Here is a 19,071-nt window from a genome sequence, read left to right on the forward strand (position 1 = left end):
CTTAACGGGGCTTAGTTTGGGGTTAAACTGTGGTTACTTTTCAAAAGAGATCTTCCTTTCCTCTTCTTTCAAGCTTTGGCAAAGCTTCCATGGAGTTCTTCAACAGAGATTTTCTCTTTCTTCACTGATCCTTGCTCTTCTTCAACAATAACATGCATAATGGCCTTCTAGGCATCAAATGCTATAGGTTGAACACCATTTTCATGACTGTATGAACAACCACAAATTTGCGTTGATTTTTTAAAGCCTGTTCTTCATCAATCTTCAGCTAATCTCTAGCACTGATGCTTCTCAATGATCTTTGGCATTGTTTACTTCAACTCTTTGAAGTGTAGACTCTCAAATGTGGCTATATTCTTCATCCTTTCTCTCTCTTGAAACCCTAGATGAACAGTCCATGGGCAGCCATGAAAGCTTCAACCTTTCATTCTTCAACAATTTCTTGAGGATTCTTCATCAATTCAGCCCATAATACCATTTCAATGAGGATTCTTCAACAAATTGCAAAGATTTGAGCTCGTGGAGGACATTGGAGCTCATATTGAAGGATTATTTTGGGGCTTTCCTTCAAGAGACTTGAATTTTTGGTATTCAAGTGTTCAAGCAAGCTCGGGGCATTGATTCTTCATGGATTTGATCATATTGGAGCTCATATGGATTGATTTCATGGATATTTCAAGCTTTATAGTGGATTCATGGTGGATTATGGGAAATTCTTCCATTAATGGGATTGAAGCTAACATCTACCATCCTCTTCAAGCTTAATTAAGGTATTTCTCTTGCTTAATCTCTAAAATCTCTCAATAATCAACTTGCTAATGCTTTTCCACTTGTTGATGAGAGATTATTGATTAATTAATTCTCAGAATTGATCAATAGATTAGAGATTAGTATTATTCCTATTAATCTCAGCCATTTCATTGAATTTTAGCATTGATCCAATCATAATCTCATCATAGGAATCATTTGCCAAGTTTGATGCATAACCTTGATTTGTTTGATTGAATTCTTTAGCCCAAGAAAAAAATTGTAAAAGGGTAAGTACATGAAATCAGTGAGTCACTAATTTGTATCGGTAAGACCCTCATCCTATCCAAATTTTCAAGAATTCATCCAATTGCATCTCATGAAAGGGGCTGAATGAATATTTTAGAAATTCATTTCATGTTGGTTGATTAGAATAGAATGCCACTGCCATGTTGATATACCCACCGAGGAAAAAGGTGGATTCCAGGGGAGATAGTGGGACAAAAGAGAGATGACCCTCCCTCACTATCAAAGATCCCGAAGGGGTGCAACCAACTGACTTGGGGGGAACTTTGCCCACCTCTCAGTGATTTGGAGCCCATGTAGGGAGAATATCCTATTGTTTTATCCCTCACACAGGTACAACGAGTAGAGAATCAAAGATTGAAGATTTTCCAAAGGCTCAAGTACCTTCAGGATCAAAATAGGGTAAAACAGGGATTTTACAAGACACTTCAGGGAATTTACAGGTCCATATAGGTACAAGCTTCATTATTGAAGTACAGATGTAGGGACTACAGGGTACCCACAGGTCCTACTCAGTCTTCTACAGGGTTTGGTAGCCGTTTGGGGTTACTATTTTACCTTACAGGGTGTAAACAAGGCATTCACTGGTTAAAACAGGGTGCAAGCCTGGACAGTTCAAACTCAAATATTGAGTTGCATTTTTTTTTTGTCCTAAACCTACTATAGTGTGCCATAGCTCATCTCTAAGAGGGAATTCTTAGCTTTCTTTTGAACTAAAAAATTTTGGAGTCGGAGTTTCCTAGCCCAAGTTATATCCATTTTTCTGACAAGGGGTATTGCAGGACTGCACTATTATGGCAGGGCATAAAGGCAAAAATAATGTCCAAGATGATTATGCTTAGCAAATCAGAGATTCCATATTGGAGAATGTACCCCAAGAGAGCCCTGAAGAGCCTCAATAACATGGAGAAATTGGTGCACTTAATAACACCTTGTGTGCACATGAACAAAGGCATCAACAACGTCATATGGATCTATTATCAAGAGTTGAGCAGATGGTTTTATCTATTGATCAAATGAAGTCTTCCATTGAGAAGTTAGTGGATTCAATGACAAAAAAAGGCTTCTACTGACAAGTTGGTGGATTCCAATGCTCAAATTATGGCTCAATTCTTCCAATGGATGCAAATGCAAATGGGATCTAAAGAAGAGAAGGAGAAAGCTTATTCAAATAGTGAGCCTTCAGTTCCACTTCAGCCATCTAACCAAAATGTTCATGGTCATGGAATTATTGGATAAAGAGGCATCCCAAATAGCCAATATGAAGTAGATGAGACTTCACAAAGGCATGATGACTATTTGGGCAGTTTGAATGGAGCCAATTCTCAAGCTTTTGGGCTGAATACTCAACTTCCTAGGGGTCCTTTACCAACGGGAAGATTGCATAGTGGTTCTCAACCACCTATTGGGAGATTTTCATCTCAATTTGGGGTTTCAATGCCTAGCACTCATGATCAGCCTATTTTGAGATAGCAACCATTCCATGAAAGAGAGCTGAAAGACAAGATTATTTTAGCCAAGTTCAATGGTCAGTCATCTTCACCATCAGATTTAGAGGAGTGGACCTCTAAGATGGAATCTTACTTTGACATATTTCCCAAAATTGATGACATGAAGGTTCATTTTGCTTCTTTGCATTTGGAGGGATTCGCACATACTTGGTGGAGTTATATAAATTGAAAAAACATACTTGTAGAGAATTGGGAAGCTTTCAAGGCACTTATGGCTGAAGTATTTGTCTCCCTTCTTAAAAAAAAGAAATTGGCACGGAGATGGTATGGTTTGGAGCAAATAAGCCTAAGTGTAAGAGAGTACACTAACCAATTTCTCAACCTCACCATGTATGTAGAGAGCATAAGTGATGAGGCTAAAATCCACAAGTACATGTATGGTTTAGAGCCATCTTTATCAGTAGAAGCTGATGTCATGGCACAAAACCCTACTTCTCTCATTAAGACTCTTGAGCTTGCGGGCACTATGGAAGGAAATATAGAAGAGAATCTTCATTTCAGCCTGGTTTTGGACAGTCAAGGACTGTTTTAAAATAGGGGCAAGTTGGTAACATTTATGGCAACAATCATGTGCCAAATGGGGGCTTAAGAGTACCAACTTATCCACCGTTCAATGCTTCAAGACCTCAAAATAATTTTAGGATAGCAAGCAATCCTTGAGTTGACTTCAAATAAGGGGACAACAAGACTAAACCCATTTCAGCCAACATGAATCCTAAGTCTATTCCTATGGATCTCTACAAAGAAAGAAAGGAAAAAGGCTTATGTTTCAAGTGTGGGGAAAAGTATACACCTGATCATGGCACAAAGTGTGTATACAAAAATGTCAAACCCAAGCTTTAGAGTATGTTAGTCTTTGAGGATCTTGAAGATGAGATTGATGAAGCTAATGCAATCGAACCTATTGCTGAAAATGATGATCTTGAGTAATAAGTTAGGCAATAGTATTTTTATGATCCAACTGACTCTTTTTCTTTTGATCTAGGTGGGAGTGTTTCTTTTGACCCAGATGGGAGTTATCATGAGCCACTTGCTGCCACTAGTTGCTCCATTTCCATGGATGCCTAGATAGGTTCTAAGAGCCCTAATACACTCCGTATGACGGGTAACATTCATGGAAAGGCAGTGTTCATTTTGATAGATAGTGGCAGTACACATAGTTTTGTGAATAAGTCCGTTATGGACAAGATGAATTATATTCCCACTAATTTATAGCAGCCCATTAGAGTTCAAGTGGACAATGGTGAATAAGAAATCAACACACAAATATGCCCACAGGTTTCTTTACAGCTGGCTGAAAATTTTGAAGCAAAAGTAAACCTGATTATTCTAGAAATGGGGCCTATAGACATTGTACTCAGTTGTGATTGGTTGATGACATTAGGCAAAATCTCTATGGATTTCTCACAACTGTATATGGAATTCATCTTCAATGGACAACTCATCCATTTATAGGGAATTCCTAGTAGATCAAAATTTTCAGCTTATCACCATTCAACAACTCAAAAGGGAGTACAAGAGGTCACTACAAGATATAGACCTTATAGCGACGTTTAAAGCGACGAAAATACAAACAACAAAATTTGCCCCCGTCGTCGCAAAAAGCATCGTTATTGACGACGCCATAGAATCGTCGCTATATGCGTCGCATTTGCGACGTAAATAGCGACGCATATAGCGACAGTTACAGAGAATTTGAAACGCTGATAGCGACAACAATAGCAACGCGTGCAGTAAATTTGCGATGCAAATAGCGATGGTAACAGAGAAAAAAAAAATTTGTGGCAGGGCAGCAAGCTGCCCTGCCACATATAGCACTGTGTGCTGTATGAGAGCCATACAAAATAGTTTCTGCACTATTGCATACAAAGCGTTTGCAAACAAAAAGAATGTATACTGAAATCATAAAACTGATGGATGAAATAAATACATGATATCGCATAAAATGCGATTGGTACAATCATAAAACAATATCACTAATACATAGAAAATGTCTATATAGATCGGGTGACTAAAAACTAAAGGTATGAGAGCTCTAAGGATCCAAGGGCGAGCTACAAATCGTCGTCCCCCGAAAGCTCTTCCCGCTGTAAAGGAGCATCAAACGGATTCTGCAGAAAAAGAAACAACATATCAATCCACCATACAATAATGCATTCAAATATCTCATGGTAACTACGGACAAGAAAGATGAGTGACTTATTGGGCCGCCGCGTCTATACAATCGGTCGATCAATGATCTGAGACCGTGCCTCTCTGCATATCGAGTCTCAAGGCCTTGCGGATCGCGATTTGTAATGGAGTGCTGCAAAGAAAACAAAATGCTAACTGTTAGAAACATGATTGTCAGTACAAAGAATATCTCAAAAAAACAAATAAGCAAAACAAAAGAGAATCTTACAAAGTCCTCCAAATATGTCCAGTGGCCGCCACTCCCAAGATGATGTACCGATCCGGCCTCGATTCGTGCCCTCGCCGCCTCCCGCTGCTGACTCCAACGTCCTGGCGAATTTGTAGCCTCCTCCCTCAGTCGGTGCCAGTCGTTTGCATCTAACCACTCGGGCTTTGGAGCCCCACTCTTGATTGCCTTGCGTGTGTCGGATCGTCTATGTGACATGTATGCATGCATGCAATCCATCATCCAGCCTGTAGAGAATCTATCCACTGCGGCTGGCACCGGGAACTCCTTGTGCAAGGATGCTACTATGTACTCCTTGCTCCCCTCCGGTATGTTCCTCCAATGATCCAGGACGTTGTGCCGAAAAACTTGTTGGCACAACTCCCTCATGTGAGCCATCACCCTCCTCCCCTCATCATTCATGATGATGGCTCCTGACCTGCCATCCACTAGGTATCCATAATCCCTAGGAGTGTGCCTTGTATGGGCCCTCTCCCATCTCCGTCCACGCTCCTGGGCATATCCAAGAGACCCCTGAACATCCGGTGTACCGACAGGGGTACCCTCTCCCGGAGTGCCACTCAAAGGGGTGCCACCAGAGGGTGTGCCACCAAAAGGAGTGCCACCAGAGGGGGTTCCACCAAAAGGAGTGCCACCAAAAGGCGTGACATCTACCGACGGCTGCGCAAAAGCCAGAGTAACTGGAGTGGACGTCCCCACAGGTGTGACAAATCCTGGAGGTGACGGAGCTCCAGCTGAACGATGAGACGGAGACACCGCGTCCATGTCTCCACAGCAGCAACCCCCCTGATCCTCCTGCAGTCGCAGTCCCTCCCTCTGGCCCAAGTCGCGAGCGTCGAGATCGTCTGCTCGAAGCTGAAGCATCTGATCGCGCTGAAGTTGATCTAGTAGAGCGCCCTGACGAAGAACGAGACAGCTCCTGATCTGCTATCTCTCTGAATCTCGCGAGCTGATCTGGAGACATACATGCCATCATCTCCTGAAACTCCTCATCGCTCATCCCTCGACTCATCCTGAAAATGTCGATACCTGCACAGATAAAAAATAATGTTAGAATAATCAATTTAAACTATACAAAGTACATTAATAAAATCATTTTTGAAAAATCCCTCTTAAAATGCATATCTTATCTACCTTTATGGAAGATCTAAACAACGAATTGAGTAATACAATTCTCCAAGAATGAAGTATTCTATGGTCCCATGTTAATCTCCTGACACAACTCTACATACACTGGAAGGTCGATAGACATGTCACCACAAAATAACGAGTCTGTCTCGTTCTCAAAAAATTCTACGACTTCTGTATTTCCATCATTGTTAGCCGATGCGGGCTCCAAGCTTGCGGTGGCCTCCACCCCTTGTAATTTCGATCCCTCTATTTGCATATTTTCTTCATCTATGCCTGGAACATCGCTTTGATCGTATACTCTCGCACCTCGAGGAGTTGAAGGTATAACATACCACCATCGAGGTTGTCGGGGATTTGGATAGAAGATTACCTGTTCACAAACTCTTACAAACCGTCTTCAAACCATTGTGACATAAACCATGTCGTATTACAATTAGCAAGGAAATGCCTAGTTGCACCTGTTCACAATGGGCCGGCAATACAAAGGTGTCGCGCAAATCCATCCATTTTTTTTCGAAATCTATTTCGAGAAATCCAGATGGATCTCGTCGAACTGTTGCGCCAGCTCCTCCAAGTACCACTTTGAACCACTGCACGTCGAATATTATCATGGAGAAGCTACGGTAATCCACCGTAATAATACTTTGCAAATTCCCAAAATACTCCATCTCATCCACAACCGTGTTCGGATCCGTTGCTCGTCGCCGGCTCTCTTGCTCAAACCTTGCCATGACACCACAGTCCATTGTGGAGCGCATTTTGTCAATACGCTCCACCCGAAAATGCCGTCCGCGCGACCACGCTGCACTATATATTTTGTACTACACATTGAAACACTCAAATTAGATGTAGCAAGCAAATTTAGATACGACACATTCTAAACCCCTCATTACCTTTGGACTACATCCCCTCGAGAACTCCCACTCCTCCATTGAGACCTCTGTCCCTTCGCTGGATGCTGCGGTCAAGGCTCCATGCAACCATCGTGTTGACATAAACCGCGGCATCTCCTCCATGCCTTCGGGATATCGAATCGGTCGGTGACGCGTACTGCGTCGGAATTCAGCTCGCACTTCCTCTCGATCTTGCCTTGCAATCTGGTACTTGGCGAGCCACGTCTCCATGGAGGCATGGTGCAACATACAAAAGCAATTCACCTTCTCTTCCATTGAGGCATCCATTCTTTTTTCTACCCCATTTCCAACCACCACATCTCCAGTTAGCCTGTCATCGTCCTTCAGCGTCCATAGCATTTCATTGTCTGGTTCCACTGTTGGTAGCCATTGTGAGATATGCACTAACGCCTCTGACACCAACCAACCTTCTGCCATGCTACCTTCCGGACGAGCTCGTTGTCGCACAAAGCCTTTCAGGGTTTTCATGAAGCGCTCCAAGAAGAACATCCATCGCGTATGGACAGGTCCAGCAATCTCCACTTCATCCACAAGATGCACAAGAAGGTGAACTTGTATCGTGAGCATGCTAGTGGGCAGGTATTTCTCAAAGAGACAGACCGTCTCAACTGCTCCCCGCCTTGCGGATTCAATAGAGGACGTCTTAATCTCTTTCTGTGAGATCCATTGCACCAAAGTCGACAGCTTGTAAATGGCCCCGCAAATTTCTGGAGTTAGGCATCCCGCGATCGCGATCGGTAGGACAAACTGCCACAAATGAGAAAGCATTAAGAATAATGGTCCCTTTTCAAATTTCAAAATGTCCACGCTAATTAAAATCCATTCTGTTCACAAACCTGGCATATCTTATGCCAATCATGGGATTTTAGCCCAGAAATCTGGTCATCTTTAGAAAATGCGGACCTGAGAGAACGCATCATACCCGTTGGAGTGCGGATAGACTTGATTACTTGCTTCACAATGCGCTCTTCTTTGGTAGACAAAACCCAGGGAGTGCGAGGAAGCTGCACTCCCCCTTCAGCACTCGACTGCGGCCAAAGCGCCTCCATCTTACCTACCTCCTTTAAATCCATTCGTGACCCTATAGTGTCTCTCTTTCCTGTGATGTGGTCCCATAGCAAGCTGCCCACATTTTTGAAAATATGCATGGGATCCAACAAGTGGTTGACCTGTAAGTGGGTCCAATATGGCAACTCGTAGAAAACTGAGAACCGTCGCATTCCATTTGGATGTGAATCCGGGTTTACCATTTTCAGCTCGTACAAGCTTGCAGCGTTCATACGTGCTGGAGATCGTCCAAGAAAACCTTTCCTGAGTTCATAATCCTCCGGCAAGAAAGCGGTGTGTCCTTAATATACCATCTTCTTCATGGTTCGTGACCTTCGGGAGTCTAACTGTGGCCCACACAATGGACATGCATGATAACCTGAGGTAACGAGACCTACAAGGCGATCCACGACCTAGTGAATACTTGATTGAATGAAATAAAATATAGATATTACCGGCGAGAACAAAGGTCTGCTCACGTGAGCACTCTCCCAATCCCGGAAAGTCATGCATCGTCCACATGAGAATGGCTCGAATGTTGGTTGACCGCCGACCATCGCGCCTGCTCATATCTTGCACCGTGACCCCCTCCTCCCACAAAATCTTAAGCTCATCGACTAATGGACGAAGATACACGTCCATATTTTTTACTTTGTAGCGGCCCGGGACGAGCAATCTAAGGATGAGATGTCCTTTCTTCGTAGAAAGCCATGGAGGAATGTTGTAGTTGACAAGCACTATAGGCCACACACTGTAAGAAGTCGAGCACAGACCGAATGGGTTCACACCATCCATGGCGAGACCGAGCCAAAGATTCCTTGGCTCTCGCACAAAGCTTGGGAAGGTAGAGTCAATGTGGCTCCATGCGCGCGAATCTGCTGATATTCGTTGCACTCCATCAGTGGACCTATTCTGCACATGCCACGTTGTCAAGCTTGCCATGGCAAACGTGCGAAACATGTGGTTTATGCGGGGGATGAGCGGAAAGTGTCTGAGGACTTTTTGAGGGATGGTTTGCCCTTGCAAGTCCTGTCGATACCTGTGAGCACCACACTTTGGGTATGTCTCCATAGTCTCGTATTCATCTCGAAACAATATGCAGTCGTTGATACATGCATGGATGTTATTGTAGTCCATGCCAAGCTTCCGTAAAACATGTCGCGCATCATCACGAGACTCAGGCATGGTGTTTGCAGGTGGCAATATATGATATTTCAATAACCTGAAAAAATCAAAAAAACACCTTAAAAAATCCATCCATGTTTGCAATAATACTGTTAAAAAAAAAAACAATGAAGTCTGTGTGCAAGGTACCTGAATAACTCAGTCACACTCGTATCACTCCAACCGTATTTTTCTTGCACACTTAAGAGTGCAAGCAATGTCTTCAACCGAGATACTCGGCACCCATCATATAATGGTATGGATGCTTCCTCTCTAAGCAGGTCAGATGTCTCAACATCCATGGGAATCAATGCATCGATCATTGCCTCCATCTCAGGCTCCAAGATTGTAGGCAAGTCGGGAAGGTTGTCTGTCTCCTCTGGCATTGACGGTATAGATGGGCCTTGCGAGTGGTCGATTGGCTCCTGCAATCCATCCATCGCACGTCCACGAACTCTTCTAATTGGCCGCAAAGGGTGCACTCCCCCTTGGGTCGAGACATCACCCCCCTGGATACAAAATTTGCCAACAAGACCCAATCTTATTGTGTATGGTTTTCAATTAGCTTGAGAGTACAATGCATGAAAAATGCTAACTTCAAATTACCATTTGCTGAAAGTCTGCAATCGCCTGATCAATGATCTCAGATTGAAAATCGCCAAATCATCGTACGTGTTCTATAGACAATCGGCGTTTTCGTCTAATTGCCAACTTGCATTGAGAGCAAGGACATGGGACACGCTGATTAAGATACGACTCGCGGTCTTGAACAATAGGACCTTCTTCGTTTGCCATCTTATCTACATTACAGCAAACAAGGCTTAAATGGATAGCTTTATGGAGATGTACGTCAAGTTGCAAGTTGACCATAAACCTTGCATTGTATATGGTAGTCGAGAGATTTTCCGATGTTATATCTCGGCCTTGTATCATGCTCAACGATTTGTTTATCCCGGTAGATAATTTTTTGTTATATCTCGGCTTTGAGTATAAGTAATCCATTTTAAAATTAATGCGCGCCATCTATGAAATTTTATAACTATAGTAATAAAATTTATTTCAATCAATTCTACTCATAGTCATAAGACCTGAGAGAAATTATCCTATACTCAATTTAAGGGTTTCTTCTTCTATAACAATAATTTTGGGTTCATTTTGATAAAGTACGTGGCCGTATGCAAAGCACATTGCATACCATTATCAATACGTATATTATCTTAAATTTCCTTCCCTTCCCTCTCCCTCTCTTTCTCTCCCTCTCCCTCTCTTCCTCTCTTTCTCTCACCCTCTCCCTCTCCCTCTCGTTCTCTTTCTCTCCCTCTCTCATTTCCTCCCTCCCTCTCCCTCTCCCTCCCTCTTTCTCCCTCTCCCTCTCCCTCTCCCTCTCCCTCGCTCCCTCCCCCTCCCTCTTTCTCTCCCTCTCTCATTTCCTTCCCCTCCCCCTCCCTCTCCCTCTCCCTCTCCCTCTCTTTCTCTTTTTCTCCCACTCCCTCTCTATCTCTCTTTCTCTCTCATTTCCTAAACAAGCAAAAAATAAAGTGATTTAAACATCCTCCAAGCAAAAGGGAGAGGGAGAGATACAATGCACTCTCCCTCTCTTTCTCTTTCTATCCCTCTCACATTTCCTTCCCCTTCCTCTCCCTCTCACTCTCTTTCTCTCTCATTTCCTCTCCTAAACAAGCAAAAAATAAAGTGATTCAAACATTAAACAAGCAAAAGGGAGAGGGAGGGAGAGAGAGAATGCACTCTCCCTCCTTCTCCCTCTCTTTCTCTTTCTCTCCCTCTCCTATTTCCTCCCCCTCCCTCTCCCTCTCCCTCTATTTCTCTTTCTCTTTCTTTCCCTCTCCCTCTCCCTCTCCCTCTCCCTCTCTTTCTCTCTTACTCTCTTGTTTCCTCTCCTAAACAAGCAAAGAAGAAAGTAATTTAAACATTAAACAAGCAAAAGGGAGAGAGAGAGAGAGAATGCACTCTCCCTCTCTTTCTCTCCCTCTCCCTCTCTTTCTCTCCCTCTCTCTCCCTCTCCCTCTCCTTCTCTTTCATTTCCTCTCCTAAACAAACAAAAGAGAACGATTTAAACCTTCAACAAGTAAAAGAAAGAGAGAGGGAGACTCACCAATGAGATATGGCGAGCGTGGGCGGCTTCTCTTTGCAACGAGGGCTCCTCCTCTCCTTCGCGAACAACGATGGTGGCGGTGGCGGTGGCGGCGGCGGCAGCAAGTCTCTTTCTCCTCTTCTCTCACAAAGCCTTGGCTCTCTCCCTCGCTCTCTCCCTCGCTCTCGCTCTCCAAAGGCGAAGAAAACAAAATGAAAACAGCGCTCTGGTTTCGGCCGCGCTTTTTTTATCTGCGGCGTCGCTATTTGTGTCGCAAATGCGACGCAAATAGCAACGCATATAGCGACGCCAATTGCGACGCCAATAGCGACATCGGTATCCGCCATCGCTAATCAGTGTCGCTATTGCCCCATTCCCTTGTAGTGGGTGTTCAAAAATATTTGTTTTGCATTTTAATAAAGAGATGGAATATCAGCCCAATAATTCAGCAAGTCATCTAGCCTTGATAGATCTTTATGAGGAGTATAGGAGTTTGTTTGAGGTGCCTACTTCATTGCCTCCCAAGAGAGCAGTAGATCACCCTATTGATTTGGAACCTAACTCAAATCCAATAAAAAATCCACCTTATAGATTATCCAAATGTGAGAGAGAGGAAGTGGCTAAGCAAATCAATGAGCTTCTTGAGATGGGATTCATTGAACCAAGTTCTTCACCCTATGCATCTCTAGTTTTGTTAGTAAAAAAAAAGATGGATCTTTTAGAATGTGCATTAACTATAGGGATCTTAACAAGATCACAGTGAAGAACAGGTATTCGATACCCAATGATTTGCTTGATGAGCTTAATGGGGATCGATTCTTTACGAAGATTGATTTGAGGTTAGGGTATCATCAAATCTGCAAGTGAGAGGGTGATGAAGTCAAGACTACTTTCAGGACTGATCATGGGCTTTATCATTTCTTAGTGATGCCATTTGGACTTACAAATGCTCCAGTTACCTTCCAGAGCCTGATGAATAAGATTTTGAACCCTTTCCTCTTTCAGTTTCTCTTGGTGTCCTTTGATGGCACTTTGATTTCCAGTAAGACTTTACATGATCACTTAGCATATATGAGGAGATTTTTGTAATGTATTGAGACATCACAGGCTTTTTGCTAAGGAGAAGAAATGTTCTTTCATGTAGAGTGAAGTGGAATACTTGGGACATATTATCAGTGAAAAAGGGATACATGCTAATCCCAAGAAGGTGTAATGTATAAAAGATTGGCCAACACCCACTACTACTACTTCTCTTAGAGGATTTCTTGGTCTATCTTCATTCTATCATCGATTCATCAAGCATTATGCAACTATTGCAGCTCCTTTGACTGACAGGTTGAAGAAGGAGGCTTTCTTTTGGGATGCTCTTACAGATAGTAGCTTCAACTAGTTAAGGGTACTCCTCATTTCTACTCCTAACTTAGTATGCCCAAACTTCTCCAAAGAATTTACCATTTAGTGTGATGCCAGTGGTCGTGGCATTGGGGTTGTTTTGTTATAGGATCATGTAGTGATTGCCTTTGAAAGTCGTAAGCTAACAGATAAAGAAATGGCCATGATTTTTTATGACCAGGAGATGTTGGCTATCTTGCATGCAATAAAGAAATGGCACCATTATTTGTATGACAGTCGATTCAGGGTCCAAAGTGACCATAGGGTTCTTAAGTATTTCCTTACCCAGTTCAATCTTACTCTTAAGCAATGTACGTGAGTAGCTACACTGCAAAATTATGACTTTGATATCACTCATACGAGGGGTAAAGACAATATAGTGGCTGATTCTCTTTCTCGTATGTGGGCTTGCAAAGTTTCAGTAATGATTGAACTACATAGTGATTGGATTGAAGAACTACAGGAGGCTTATCTTTTGAATGAAAAACTCAGCCATATTTTTCAAAAATTACAGCAAGGTCTTATGGAAGAAAGCTCACATTATCAGCTTAAAAATGGCCTTATTTGGTTAAATAGCAAGATTGTTATTCCTTCTACCTCTTCTTTTATAAGGAAAATTTTGGAGGAACTATATTATTAGCCTTTAGCTGGACATCTTCAAGTTTTCAAGACCTATGATAGGATCAACAAAAGTTTTTATTAGAAAGGGCTATGGAAAGATGTCAAAGACTTTGTCATGAAGTGTATGCCTTGTCACAACAGAATAAGGATCATAAGCCAGGTGGTTTTTTGTAGCCATTACCCATTCCTACAAGCAAATGGATGCACATTACCATGGACTTCATTATTGGCTTGTCTACTACCAAGAAGGGATGGAATAGTATATATGTGGTGGTGGATAGACTCACCAAGGCATCCCATTTCATTCCAACCAAGACCCAGTTTACTACCTCTCAAGTGGCTAGTCAATTCATGGAGCAGATTTTTAGGCTACATGGATTACCGCAGGTAATTGTTCATGATAGAGACTCATTCATGAGTGACTTTTGGCAGGCGGTGTTCACATCTATGAGCACTAAATTGGCTCCATCTACGGCCTTCCATCCACAAACTGATGGATAGACAGAAAGGGTTAATAAATGGTTGGAGACTTATCTTCGCCATTTTTGCTATGATGTCCAATATTCATGGGATTCTTGGTTACACTTGGCTGAGTTTTCCTACAACAACTCTACTCATGCTAGCATTGGAGTTTCACCCTTTGAGGCTATGTATGGCTATAAGGTGCCCTTGCCCACAGTCATCTTTAATGAAAGAATCAATCCTCATGGGAAAGAAGAGTTGGAAAGAATGAAAACCCTTCTTCAGCAATGCAAGATGAATTTGAGGAAACCTCAAGATCAAATGAAGATGTGTGCTGATGAGAAGAGGCGGCCTTTAGAGTTCCAAGAAGGAGAGTTGGTCTTATTGAAGGTGCCCGAGTCTAGGTATTCCACTTTGAAAGATGGATCTAGTAACAAGCTTGCTCATAGATTTTATGGTCCCTATCGGATCCTAAAGCACATTGGAGACTTTGCATATAGGTTGGAGCTACCCTCTTCTACAAAGATTCATAATGTCTTCCATGTTAGTTAGATCAAGCCTTTCTATGGTGATCCAGTTGATACAATTGATGAGCTGCCACCTATTGATGAAGAAGATCTTATTCAGTACATTCCACAGACTGTCATAGGTCAGCGTGAGAAGAAACTTAGATCTCGTTCCATCATGGAATATTTGATCAAATGAAGAGGTTTACCACTTGAGGAAGCTTCTTGGAGGCCTGATTCTATATGGAATGAATTTCCTTTCTCTTAAGGGATACATTAGCGGCTGAAGCCTATTGATTATGGAGCTAGTTTTGGTACAGACTGGGTTAGGACAACATGCTATTTTAGAACAATTCTCATTGTGCCTAATTTTTATAATTATGCCACCTACATAGGGTCAAAGTAATCTTCAAGAGCTACGTTTTGACATGTGGTACGCCTCATTTGGACACTTCTACTAAAATTTATGGCAGATTTGATCCAACAGTGTTTGTTTACACAACAAGCTATCTACTTCATTTAGAGTTTATCAGTTGAAGATCTTATGGCTCCATATACTTTTGAAGTTTTCGTGATCATGTATATAGCTAAGGCCTACTCCTGTTCTTCCATTTTAGTCCATATGTTTGTCATTTTTCATTCATTTTCTAGTCTTTTAAGTTTGTTTTTGAGGGAAAAAACCTTTGGGATGGGATGGGTTGTAAGAAGCTAGGAATAATAAGGATTTAGTGTGCAAATAATATTGATGTTATGCCATGTTACATTGACACATTAATTTTCTCATCTTTTTGACACATTAATGCATTATTGTCCTTCTCTCCCATCTTGCTCACAGCTTCTATGGCTTCTTTCTCTTTCCTATCTTTCTCTCTCCAATTCTAGTCTTTCTCTCTCCTTGTCACTCTCTTTCTCTCTCTTCCTGCATTCTTTCTCTCTTCTGCGCTCTCTCTCTCCAGTCCCCTTCTTGACATGAACAATCGATCTCCATCCCAATCTTCTCTAAATAATTCCCACATGAACAACAGCCCATTGGAGGAGAGAGAGGGAGAGGAGAGAAAGACTGAATTATATCTCTTTGATCAAGTCATCAATCATGGAGCCAAGATTGTCAATTCAAAGTGAAAATTTCGAGAAAGAGGATAGTGCAATTGGATTGTGTGACTCCATTATCATCATTGTTGCCTCCCATGATGGCATTTTTTATTTCCAAGTAATGTAAAAAAATGCCATTCTTCCCCTTGCAAAGAACTTGGGGCCTTGATCACCCAAGGGTCACACCTCTTCCCCTCAAAACTTTTTAATGCTGGCGGTTGTTTTGATCCCCTTTGCCCTTGGGCATGTGCAACTACAACTTTCAACATCCCAATTTCGATCCGAAAATTTTTACATGACCATCTTGGTGTCCTACACTACATGGAACTTATTCCGCTCCATTCTAGCACTTGTAAAATTTTGTTAAAAATCTAAGACTACTGCAAGTTCTGTCTTCATAAGCACTTCCAAATCCTGCCTTCCATGGCTACTTAAAATCATCAGATTCACATTCGTCACTTCTAATGAGCTTCGATCTCCTTTGATTTTTGCCTCAAACTAACAAAATTTGGCACTTTTTTTGCTCTTTTATGATCATAAAATCCTACTTTTATTAGTGACCACGGGATAGGGTGACTCAGTCCGTTAAATCCATGAAATGATTTGCAAAGTTAGAAACCATAAATAATATCTAGCTACTTCAAAGAAAATACACAACAAAACATTAAAAAAAATCACGCATAAAGATCCACGAGGAATAGGCTAAGCCTAATCAGATAAGAAGTCTAGAGTTAAAGTCCAGAGTCAATTGCTAACCAATTGCTCCAACACATACTAGCTAAAAAGAACTATCAAAGGAGTTATCCTAAGTGGTGGTATAACCCACCTACCTCACCTAGGATAATAGGACCATGAACTTCTAATAGGCAAGGATTCCTATAGCATAGTCTTTTATTTTCAAATACTTTTGATTTTTCTTTTTTAATACTTTAGGCCTTGATACTCGGGTGTGTAAAAAGGAGAGAGTTGATCATATTATGACCCAAGGAGAATAGGGCATCATTCTCAAGTCCTGTCTTAGTACCCAAGAACATACTAAGCTCTCGTAAGGTGACACTAAATCCTTTTCTTCTTTCTCTCACTTTTATTTTCACTCCAACTATCTGTATTCATTTTTCAACTAAATGTCACCTCCAGGCTAACTTGTCCCCAGGGACTTACTAGGCCATCATAAGGCAATGAATATCTGATCTTGAAAACTTCTCTTCTTTTATTTTCTTATTTTAGGCAATTAGAACCTCTTTTTACATACCTCAATGTACTAGGTCTTCCAAAGGTATTTATCATATTTTGTCTTTATTTTTTACAGACTTCCCTAGATATCTTAGAACTAACAAAAGCTCCTAGAAACAACTGCCTAATAGGCTAGCAGAATGAGGTCATTAGAACTACTCATAAAACAAATCTTTAAATGCCTGACAATGCCTTTATAGGAGGTGGAGAACTACTTAGACCTCCCCCAAATATACCGAATGAAACCTTGGGACTTTATGCCTTAATTTACTGGTCTACAAAAGAAGAAAATTTCCCAGATATACATATATATTTAGATTAAGGGGTAAAAATCTTGAAAAGAAAGAATAACACCTCGACTTGACCATAAAAAGCTTCTTGCAACAAGAGGCTCTCTCCATGTACTCCATCAAATCTGTTTAGTGCAGCACTAAGACAAGAAACCATTAAATGCATCCATACCAAACAAACAAATGGCCTTCTTAGCGTAATGAGATAACCCAATTCATTACAAAATAAATGGCCCTGTCGGCCTAATGAGATCAAACATGAAATCCAACAACAAATTTTCCTCTTACCCTAATGAAAATATGGCTATAAAGCACACTATTCAGCATCCTAATACTAAAAACAAACCCTTGACCCCCACATAAATCATACTAAAATATAACACTAGACCAAGGGGATGGGCTGCTCAAGCCCTACACTAAATGCATCAAATTATTAGCTACCCCCTACATAAATGACAAGAGGTGTCTGATGAATATGTCACTCAATGATCCTATGCATCCATGAAAGAATAAGAAGATGATCAATCACTACCTGACTCATCAGCCATACTAACCATCGGCAACCATAACAAGACATGCCAGTGAGCAATCCCCACACTAGTCCTACACTAATAGGATCTAAAAATTCTAATAACTACTTAGGACAGTAGTTGGCAAATACGTCCTCAACAAAGGTATAATTTGCCAATGAATCTGCAAAGTGGTTCCACTGATGATGAGGAACCAGTTGACAAGTCACTGTTTCAAAAATTTAAAGTATATCCAAGGCTACATGATGATAGATCTACAGAATGGGATCCCTCACATTGTAAGCCCTTCAATTGGTTGATTGTTGAGAAATAAGCCAATGTCTAAGGCATAGTCTAAGCCTTATCATATTGTTGTATGTAAAGTGTCCTTAAGTTTGGGGTATCTATCTTTTGAGGATACCATTTTTAGTGTGGGTAGACTGTTGGAGATATGGTTGGAGAATAATGAAGGAGAAGTTGACATTGAGCTCCTAACCTGTGCTTGTTTCATCTTAGTCTCCCTCTACTTGCAGTTTTGTCATTTGGTATCAGAGCCAACGCTGCTTTAGATCATGATACTCCAGCCTATGTCATAACTAGCTCAATATCCTTAGGCTCAACACCAGTCTCGTCCACCTCTTCATTATCTTCAAGCTTAGCTGAGTAGATGATTTTGTGATTTCATGTGACAAATCGGGGGCTTTAAACTGTTCAGCAGCCTGTGTCTGTAATTGAGTGCTGAGGTCCTCAATTTTTGCTTCTCTGAACACAATACACAGGTTTCATGCCAAGCTTTTGCATTGCTTTTCTTCTTTTCTTCTCACTACGAATCTATTTCCCTTTCCTATTGGCAAGGCCACCATCTTCCCCATCTAGTTAAGGGGCATCATCATCATGGTCTTCAACCAGTGGATCATCCTGGAGCTTCTGCTGCTCAAGCTCGGAGGCGAGGTCAGCAGTGCTCTCCTCAACCATCATGGTGTCTGAGTGAGTGTGTAGAGGCAGGGAATGCACAACCCTCCTTCCTTACACCTGGTTTCCTGTTCGCTCAGAAAGAGAGACAGAGGCTGGGATTGAACCTGTGAAGTGATTTCCCGACAAATAGAGAGCCTTCATGTATTTCCAATTGGTGAAATTTGGCAGAGAGCCATTGAATGCATTGTTGTCCAAGCTCAAGACCCACAGTCCATCGATCTGACAAACATAGAACGTCTCATTGTGAGAGCTTGTTACCATGTCCATAGAAGAGATGCATCCAGATCTGAAGTTGTATATGAAACCAACTTTCTAGTTTGCATAATTGAATGCAATTTCAGATTTCTTTCTTATACCTCTTGGTATTCGTTTTGCATTTGGTAACTTAATTGGTGTCTAATTGAAGTTGCCTCCTGTGCATCTTGGATGCTCAGTTTCTGGATTGATTGTTGGCTACTGCCTATAACAATTATGCATCTTCTATGCAACCACAGAATAGTGTATGACAGAGACAACAATATATGCTGCCCCTAAGCTACCAGCTTCCAAGCTTCTGAGACGCATCAACAGAGGACTTGAATGCCAGTAGTGTAATGTGGTTAGTGGTGGCATTCTGAGCCGCAGCGAGAAGTGGCAAACAGAGAAGCAGGGGCAACCACA

The 19,071-nt window shown here is 41.7% G+C and overlaps 1 pseudogene; it reads right to left on the reverse strand.

Annotated features, from left to right (window-relative positions):
* Window positions 1-4,599: 4,599 nt before the first annotated feature.
* Window positions 4,600-18,414, reverse strand: LOC148034382 (uncharacterized; annotated as a pseudogene).
* Between the last annotated feature and the right edge of the window lie 657 nt (window positions 18,415-19,071).

Source organism: Lygodium microphyllum, chromosome 6, assembly GCF_053477565.2.
Source record: "Lygodium microphyllum isolate KBCC chromosome 6, Lygodium_microphyllum_v1.1.10, whole genome shotgun sequence".
Classification (NCBI taxonomy): domain Eukaryota; kingdom Viridiplantae; phylum Streptophyta; class Polypodiopsida; order Schizaeales; family Lygodiaceae; genus Lygodium; species Lygodium microphyllum.